The sequence below is a fragment of the Anthonomus grandis genome, chromosome 4 (genome assembly GCF_022605725.1).
Source record: "Anthonomus grandis grandis chromosome 4, icAntGran1.3, whole genome shotgun sequence".
In the NCBI taxonomy this organism is placed as follows: Eukaryota; Metazoa; Arthropoda; class Insecta; order Coleoptera; family Curculionidae; genus Anthonomus; species Anthonomus grandis.
Genome location: NC_065549.1, coordinates 35392679 through 35403024, shown reverse-complemented (window position 1 = coordinate 35403024; position 10346 = coordinate 35392679). Strand labels below are relative to the sequence as shown.

General features: G+C 33.2%; 1 long non-coding RNA gene across 1 annotated transcript; it reads left to right on the top strand.

Moving 5' to 3' along the window:
* The first annotated feature begins 5960 nt into the window (after positions 1-5960).
* LOC126735612 (uncharacterized) lies at positions 5961-7332 on the top strand. Its single transcript, XR_007660475.1, has 3 exons — positions 5961-6066; positions 6349-6675; positions 6758-7332. It is a non-coding gene; the product is annotated as an uncharacterized LOC126735612 (long non-coding RNA).
* The last annotated feature ends 3014 nt before the right edge of the window (positions 7333-10346 follow it).

The window sequence follows — 10346 nt, the reverse complement described above, 5'->3', positions numbered from 1 at the left end:
GGTTAATGAAAAACAGAGAGATGAGAGAGATACCTTACAGAGACTAACTAGCGAGGCACAGTTTTTGAAGGTTCACCACTTATATAGTCTGGCAAGTGGATCTGAAACAGCGGCAGGAATGTGGGCCAAAATATTCGACGTTGCCACGTTTAACCTCAAAACGTAATTGTGCGGGACTTACTTTCTAATAATATGCAATATAAGATTTTTTACAATCACAAGATATAGTGGATAAAATGTTAAGAATTATAATCTAAATAGTTATTCCATTTTGGCTTTAATACGCAATTGTTTTACCATTAAATATGGTACAATTAAATGTTTGTCCAAAAAATGGATCATGTTTAGTAAATCTGGCAACATTACGTTCCAACTCTACATTCCTACTTCTACTCTCCTACTTCTTGTATAATAGGGGTCAGCCATTATGAACCTGAAAGCTTGTGATTGGTTTCCCTCGCCGCACGTGTTTTTGTTATGAATGATTTCGACAGTTCATTGGACAGCGTCTTTGTCACCTGTTTACAGTGCTTGCTGCCGTTTCAAAACATTGATTACTATTGAAGGGTAGACAGCGTAGGTTTTGTCATTGATTTTTGGATTCCGTTTATTTTATATGTTATTTATTATTTTGTTTTATTTGTGGCTATTAATTAAAAAAACTGATATTAGTGTTGTGTATACCTATAAGTAGGTAGTGTAATTTTCGTAGGTTTGGAGTTTCACTGTTTTATTACTTACATGAAATACCTAATATTTAATTTTTTAGTTTGTTTTATTATTGTCTACATATATACGAATAATAACATTTATTATAATGAATAAATTCACTGAGGGTAAAGTTCTTCATAGTCGAACGAGGGAAGTGATAGCAAACGTTTACAGGTAAGTTATAATAATTTATTTTAAAAAAAGTGAAATACATTCTGCCTCTTAAAAAAACAGTAGTTTATATTATATTTTATTGCTTTTTGTATACCAACTATGCATTCAAAATGTTGTTATTAGGATTTGGGATGAAGAAGCTGCAAATAATTCGATGAAATTGCCTCTTAAGCGTAAGCTTGATCGCGTTTCCCTTTATACCGGAGTCTCCGTATCATCTGTGAGAAAAATTCACAAGGAAGATGAAGAAAGGCGGCAAAATAACCCTGATGAAATGTTAGCCAGTCCAGGGAAAAAACGGCCACGGAAAACTGTCGTCGAAAAAGATGACAGTTTTCATTTTCAAATAGTTAGGCATTGTATCACCACATTTTACCTGGAATATAAAGTGGGTGGTTCCGACAACTAGAAAGTTGTTAAGAAAATTAAAAGAAGAGGTAAATTTTTCTTATTCCAGGGAAACGCTTCGGCTTTTATTAAAGTCAAATGGCTTTTTTTGGCGTAAGTGTCAAAATAAGAGGAAAATCTTAATGGAGAGGCCCAATATTCTTTTCTGGAGATACAAATATCTTCGCGAAATACGAAAATATCGTGAAGAAGGCCGAAACATTATTTACTTGGACGAAACTTGGGTGGATAACGATTTGACGTTCAAGAAATGTTGGCAGAGCGATACGGTTACTGGTGGTTAAAAAAAAATTAGTTCAACGGGTAAGCATACAATACAAAACAGTGTGTATAAGTTCCAGTCATATATTTTTTCACGGACAAGGACCCATTAAATTTGAGAAATATATATATTTTAAATGATATTTTAGGTCGGCTAATAATTGTTTATGCAGGTTCCGACAAGGGTTTTGTGGAAAATGCCTGTTTAATATTTAAAGCCGGATTGGCCACAGGTGATTACCATGGCCAAATGAATAGGGAAAATTTTACTAGATGGCTCACGGTAAAACTTCTCCCAAATATACCTGCCAATTCGGTAATAGTGTTAGACAATGCTTCTTATCATTCGGTGCAGGAGGATAAGACCCCAACAAAATTCTCTTTAAAAAGAGATATAATCGCCTGGTTAACTAGAAAGGTAGCTATAACAACTTAATTAAGCCTTTTGAACTAATAAATTTTAAATTTTAAATATGTAAATGTACGTACAGTACATTATATACATATACTATAAGTCACGATGCAAGTGCCAGAAAATTTGATCTTTTCGATTTGGTTTTACGCCACAAACCACCTGGTGACCAAAAAAATTATATAGTAGATCGGATTATAAGGTCCCATGGGCATACTTCATTAAAAACACCGCCTTATTTATGCGAGTTAAACCCAATTGAATTAGCTTGGGCAAGACTCAAATTTTTAATAAGAAGTCGGAATACTACTGGCAATTTTAACATTACAACCTTAAAGGAGGTTACTGAGGATGTTATATCCTCGATTTCCGAAAATGATTGGTAGAAATTTTGCCAGCACGTCAGAACTGCGGAGGATAAATTCTGGGAAACTGACAAAATCATGGAAGAAATCGAGCCCCTTGTCATCACAATAGAAAATGAGGGCAGTGACACTAATGGCAGTAGTAGTGAATACGATAGTGAATACGAGGCTGAAGGTAAAGAAAACAAGCTCGCCTATTTTACCAGTGAAAATAAAAACATGTTTAAGTGAGACTTAAAAAAAACATTAATATAAATAACAGTAAACGAAAAAGAGGAAAGAGAGGTAATTTTTCTCAAATTACCTAATTTTTTCGGAGATACCAAAAAGAGTGAAAATTTCGCATAAAAAAACATAAAAATTCCCGTTCCTAGTTTAACCGAACTTTTATCAAACGCTTATGCTGTTCGTTTTTTATAATCTATACCAGGTGGCTCATTTTAGTCGACGTTTGACTTTTGTTTTATTTTTTTTAATGACCTTCAAAATACACGTATTATTGCAGTGACGTGGCCCCCTGTGACCTTAGCAGCTTTTGTTTAAACTTTGTTTTTAAATTCGGCTTAGCAACAGAGATATTTGCGTGCGACCCTGTATACAAGGTGTTCCACAATCAACGTCACAGGCTATAACTTTTTTATTTTTAAGTATATTTTTTTTTTATATATTTTTAATAGCTATAGGAACACTACCCAAAATTAATTAAAAAAACTACCCCCGACAAATTCATTTTTGGGGGATGTATTTTTAGGTAATTTTGGGTAGTGGTCCTATAGCTATTAATTTTTTTTTTGAATTTTTATAGTTAAAAATAAAAAAGTTATAGCCTGTGACGTTGATTGTGGGACACCCTGTATATCAGAAAAAAAGAACTTATTTCTAAAACCATAAAACATACAAATGAATAATTAATTAAGAAAATTTATTTTGATAAATTTTAAAATTATTTTCCTTAAATCGAATTTAAATAGTTTCACATAATACCACACGCCACTGTCCATTTTATGAATAAAGTCGGGCATGTTGTCTCCACTTCTGCATTCCCCTTACCTCAGGCCGAAGTGTTTCAGATCCGTCTGCCACACTGTTGTATGTCATTTAAGTTAAACTTGATGCTATGTTTTTCACATTCACGCGATTAAAAGCCAACAATCCATTAAAAATGTTTTAAGGTACATACATATTCACTGGTTGTCCTGAGTAGGAACACGTTTTAAGGTACGTATTTACTGGGCGCGGCCAGCTGCAACAATTAGATTGGATTAAAGTTTATGTTTGTATGAAAGAGAGGGTATCTTCAACATTATTTAAATTAATATTTTGTTACTTATTACAACACTTTGTAAGTCCTTTTAATATAAACAGTGTAATCTTGTCAACAAAATATCTCTATAGTTTAGGTATATAAATTAGGGAGTTAAAATATAAATTTATTGTAAAAGTAACAAAAAAAAATATAAAAAAAATTAAGCACAAAGAGGAAAAAAAAAATATATATATATATATATATATACAACAAAACAAAACCTAAAAGCAAATTTCCATAAACATAAAAAAATATGCATATTTAATGCATTTTTTTAGACATATTTTTATTGCTTTTTTTTTTATTTAAGCAAATTTGCGCAACGTCTGTATGATGGAAATTCGAATTATTCAAAAGAAATTACGATCAATATGAACCTCCAAAGACAGAATTTTCAACTGACCAAACAGTCTTATAAGTTTGGAGTGAGATGAAAATCGATGGTTGTGATGTCGTAGCTGAATATCGTACCAAAGATCAAGATCACAAAGATCCTCCTTTCAAACATCAAGCTTGGTGCGATAAGCACGTTCGTGAAGTCTAGTATTTGTTACAAGTTGTGAAGCTGATTCCTGCTACAGCCAGCCACAAACTGCACTTAGAAAAGTTCTTTGTGAGGGATTCCGGCTACCTCAATGTCCTTTGTTACATTTAACCTGTCAAGATTTAAAAATAACGACATTGCTCCAGAAAGGCATCTGCAGATTGGCTCCACTGTAAGTCAGACTATAGTTCAATATGTCACCTGATTTCGGAGATTTCATGCAAATGCCATATGACTTCTATTGTTCTTATACCACGATATTTGTAAGACGCACAAACTAAAATCTTCAATTCAAATAAAGATTAGGTTCTTACGTATTGCCGCACAATTATCAAATAAACTTTTTGCCTTGAAAAGGACAATGTTGATCAAACAATTATGACTACTACATGGACCGACATTTTTGATCATATAAGATAATATTAAACGAACTAAACGAATTAAAATATCACATCATAAAATACTATAAAGCTGGACTAATTTAAAAATATGCGATACGTAACGCATTAGAAAGTGAGGAGATCAGTCTGTTTGTTATGATACGTTACGAGGAGAGGAAGAGTATAGAGCACCCTGTGATAAAGTCAAAGTTTCTAAAATATTTTTGAACAATTACAATAATATGTTTATAATATATAAGCATTTGTCGAGGAGTATACCTTAATAATAAATTGCATCAACTCACCGTAAAATATAGTCGCTAATGTTATAATCAATTACAACTCAATTCAAGGTTCTACCAACAGTAATAGTTGTAAATTTCTTTAGATTTTGATATAAATGATTAAGGATACATGTATATAGAGACCATCGACATCATTTTAGAGCAAGAAATAATCTTTTTGGTAAAAAATGATGTGAAAGTCCTACAGATCGTTTTAAGATTATGTCATTATAGCTTCAAGAAATCATGCTTTGTTACTAAGGCTACGGCCAAGCTAACGACTTGGTTGCTGCGACAGAAACGTAGAGATCCGAAAGCACTTGTGTATTGCAATGATTCTTATGTAGGTGGCCAGGCTTACGGCCAACAACAGCGACTGATTTTGAAAACGCTTTTATGAACGTTTTTGAGATGCTGCAACAAAAACGCCCTCCATTGTTTTCAATGTAGATTGTCATATTAGCGTTCCGAACACGCCATTTAATATTAGAAGAACCATAGCCTGCTCTTTTTTTGTATATAGAGCAGGCTATGGAAGAATAGGATACGTCAGTGCCAAGGTGTTGATAGCTGTAGAGTTTGCGAGAATATGTGTGGAAGGTGAAATAAAAAAATTGGTTGTTACTGAATTATTTATAAATGAAATTCAAGCACGGCCATCCCTTTGGAATACAGAGTTAAAGGATTAGTTTATTAGGGACATCAAGGGAATATTGTGGATTGAAATAAGTAGTAGTGTAATACAAAACTGGGAAGAACTCAATTATGCTGATAAAACCAAAGAACGTAGTTACAAATTCACACCTCTCTATGTTAGATGGATGAATACTGTATTTTCTTTTCCTTCACTTTTTCTTCAAGTACCTCAACATAATAATTACTAACAGTAAATCATCTTTCATCTTTAAACTCGAAATGGAGTAAAAAAACACCGTCGCGGGTTTATAAGCGCGGCCACATGCAAAGATTTTTTAATACAACATCTGGAGCGCAACGTTTCTGTCGCAGCGACCAGATCGCAAGCTTGACCGTAGCCTAAGTTGTCGAACATTTTGACAACTTAGTGACAAAGTAGTCAAAAAGGCTTTGTTGAGGTTGAGAGTTGACATTGGTTTGAAAGTTGTTGAAGGGCCGATTGAATAAAAATTCTCCTCTAATTAGATACACTTCTTGCCATACTTCTCAGCTTGTAAAGAGGATTAACACTTGAATATTTCTAACGTAAGGGAGTTGTAACTATATTTGTAAGGTATATATATATATATATATATATATATATATCTTCTAATAGAACCCTCGTGCTCCACTGGGGTTTAGCAGAGATCAGTAGCCTTGGAAAAAGTCAATGAGGCGCTCTGGTTTGAAAGAATTATTGTCGCTTAACTGTAGGTTTTACCCAAATATTCGACCTCGGCTTTTCAGGTTGTCCGAAATACCTAAAGTCTGAAGAATAAATCTTAAAAGGCCGATTTTCGCATTATTTTAACCGTATTTTTTTCCTAGTGAAGCAAAGGACTAATCTATGTATGCCATAACCTGTCTCATACCAGGTGCTTCCCTCCATCTCCCAAGGATCCACTTCCCTAGCAAAGCCTTTACTCATGCAACAGCTACACATTTGGCTACGCCGATTATAGGGACGGGGCCCCCGGCAATTTCGCAGATGTCAGTCTAAAAAGCGAGCCCGTTTCCTCGTTTTTAGCAGAGCCTGAGTGGCCAGGCACCCAGACAAGCTGAACCGTGCAGTCCACCTTCACTAGTTCCTCCTCGACCTTCAAGCACTAAAGTACGAGCTTGGAGGCCACATTTCCTGTCGTAATAGCTTTTATGGTAACTCTATTACCTGAGCAAAGTGATGCGACGGTAGCGCGGTGTCCGCAATTTATAATTTTTTCTCCGAATTTTTATACAGCGAAGACTGCAACCTGGAAGACAGTATCGTGTTCCTCCAGCGAGTATGCTTTGCTGGTACATGGCGCCCTACCGCAAAACCCTTTACCAGCTCTATTGTTCATTCTGGTGCTATCTGTATAACAGATAATCCCCCTGCTTACCAAGGAAGGTTCATTGGAGTCCCGCCGCTCTTCTTTGTCTGCGATATACGAGCTCTGTCTCGGTGAAGTTGGCCCAACTATTAAAACTGTTTATTTATGAAATTTGTCATATTAAATGTATTAAAAACTAAAATGTACTTCTGATAATATTCGATATTTTTATTTAATATTAGCCTAAAATACGACATATTTTGTAAAAGAGAAAAAATATCTTAAAAAAAATTAAAAAACTGCCGATTAAGGTATAATTAATAATAAAAATTAACGAAACCAAATAGCAGCAAATCAGCACGGCGTTACATCGATTTTTCGACTGATTACTGCTTTTATACGTCTTTACATAGGGTCAACTAATGTCAACTAATATTTGGCAGTCATCTGGTGTAAAACTGTTCCAAATTTCTTGGAGATTCGTAATTCTAGAACGGTTCTTGCGGGATTTGATCTAAGCTGTTTCGGTATGAGATGCCACAAGGTTTCAATCGGCGATAGGTCTGGACTACTCGACGTCCATTTTAAAGCTGAAATAATGTTTTCTAACATTTGGGATATTTTGAAGTCCATTAATGTACTTCTCAGCATTCCTTATACCTTCGACAAAGTGTAAGTTTCTTACTTCACTTGCTGACATGGCCCTTCATAACAAAAACCAGAAACTTAACTTTTTTTAAGATACTCATTCTAAAACGCTTCTTCTTTAGTATTCCTATTATCACTCACGCATCTGGCTTCATCACTCCAAATAATAGAGTTCCATTGGTTCGAAGACCGTAATTTGTGTTCTTTAGCCCACGCTAGTCTATTTTCTGCTAAATCTTTATTAGTAAGAGTTTCTCTTTTTCCTAAAAAAAATTAATTAAAAACGAATAATAAAAAAAATTTAAGCCTACCTTGTAAGTTTTACATCCCAATTTTTGGGCAGCTCAGTGACAATTTGCTCTTGAAAACTCTTTTGTGGTTGTCTAATTAATTACACCATATTTTTAATTCATTTTAATTTTCATGCTCATTTCCCTTCATAATCCATTTTAAGGCTCTTAAGTTGGTGTTGCAATATTGTGGTCGGCTTTCAATTTTGGGTTTTTGAGCAGTAGATCCTGTTCATTTTTACAATTTAATATTATTTCGAGTTGTGCACCTGGATTTGTTAATACTATCAGCGATTTGGGAAGCATTTGGGAATTTTTTGCTTTTTGCAATTTAAGAAGCTTTGTTATTAACAACACCATGCATTGGTGTTGTTAATAACAAAGTTGATTTAAATGTCAAAATCGGCTTCTTAGCAATTTAAAATATTATCATTTATTTTATCGAAGCGCATAAACGCACCATTCAACTTAGGTAAGATGTTTTCATCATGTATTTTGTAAGACAGAAGTCATTTTCTAAAGAAAATACTTTTAAAATAAAAACGCTTGAAAAATAGCTGCGTCGGTTTTGTTCTCTTGCGATAAACATTTAAAGATACCAAAAATTATATATTTGAAATAAAATTTTAATTAGCCCTTAAATAAATGCAGAAATATCATGTTTTGGGGGTGGAGCCAACTTCACTGAGACAGGGCTCGTAGGTTACAAGACCCTTGCATGTACTGTCTTAAGAGCCATATAGTTACTGCTCATCAGAAGAAGAGGACATTTTTATACGGACTCTGACCAGATTTTTGCATAAGTAGTCTCATCAGTCGACAGTTGCTACTACCACCACTTCTGCCAAGCCCGAAGACTCATCATATATGCGGTTTATATAAGACTTTATTCTTGAAGTCACAGAAATTGATTAGCATTTTTGGCAAACTTAAGATTAATTAAATTGCATCTATATAAAATACAAATCTTTCAAAATCTTTGGACGACAAATCCCTTAGAAGTAATTGATTTTTGTCAAAACATGATGGATTTTGTAATTGTAAACCTTTATATTTTGCGTAAAATTTGTTTTAAGACGTAGTTTTTTTCTTAATGAACTTAAAAATTTTTGGTACTGGAGCTATGAAAATCCATAACTTTTTGCTATTTTCAGAGAAAGTAAACGTTAAGACTAGTATTCTTAGACATACTACTATTAGATCTTTTCCTGGAAAAAATTTAATTGATGTCCTCTACTTAAATCTGTTTAAAGGTACATATAGTGAAGACCTTAGTTAAAATAAGTCTGGAAAATCAAATTGATGCAACTTGCAATAAAAAATCTTACTTTTATCAATAGGAAGCTCCACCACACTACTTTCTTCCAGTTAGATAGCCTAATGAGAGATTTTCTGATAAATAGATAAGTTAACGAGGAACAATAGTATGGCCACCACGATCACCTAAATTATTACCCCTAGATTTTTTTTATGGGGTTATCTAAAATCCCTTGTTTATAAAAGACTGCCTCGAGATTTAAAAGACCTAAAGAGAAAAATAACAGCTGCATGTAGAGAACTTTAGGTAGTTAGAAGTTGTTTCGAAAAGAACGATTTCTATTTGAGACTTTAGAGGATGTGTTCACCATTGCAAAGTATTAATGTTTTTGAAAATCTGCCTAGCAAATGTCTGCCTTAAAAATACGTTTGAGTAGACGTCAAATATTTGCAACTTTTTTTATAAAGGCCTAATTATATACTTAATTTTAAAGATAAAAAATATAAAAATACATTAAAATTTAATAGTCTATATATGGTAAAATCAAAATCTCCTAAATACTTTAAAAATGTGTCATACCTCAACATAAAAACCTCTAAATACTAAAAAAAGCAGTATTTAAATTTTGGCTGATCCATTGCTTTTCATTTAATTTATTTAACCACCATTTGGTCATAATGGTCCAACTTTCTGGAGCAAATTATAATTGAAAATTTTTAAAGGCATGATAAACAACTATTATTTATAAATTCTTAAAAATTGTGTTTGGATATTAATAACAATTGGTAAAAGAATCAATTATTATTACATAATTATTGTTATATGTAAATACCTCATTATATAAGGGAAAATTTCTTTCTGACCTAAAATGTTCTACTGTTGTTCTTATTGTTTAAGTTACAGATAGCATCAAGGTAACTATATTTCAATCAGTGAATAATTTGTCTGTTTTGAAAAATTTTTTATAGCTATATTTCAGCAAATAGCTTGATATTTTATCAAAAATATTTGGCTTTTTCATGAATAACAAGGCTTTGTAAATCACAAGCCATGTAAATCTGCTTTGCATTGCGGCGTTAACTTTACAGTGTTACTATTTAGCCAAGAGTTTGCAGACGGTAGCTCAGAATTATTGGAGGCTTTGGATTGTTCGAAAGTGCACTTATGACTGGCTATTAAAGAATCTTAACTTGATTATAATTATTAAATAAGAGGGCGCCACTTAGTTTTTTTTATGAAGGAAAACTAAGAAAAAGACTTGGTGTATAGGTTTCAATTAACAATTAAATGACCCTGGATAACATAGATTTAAAGAGGCAA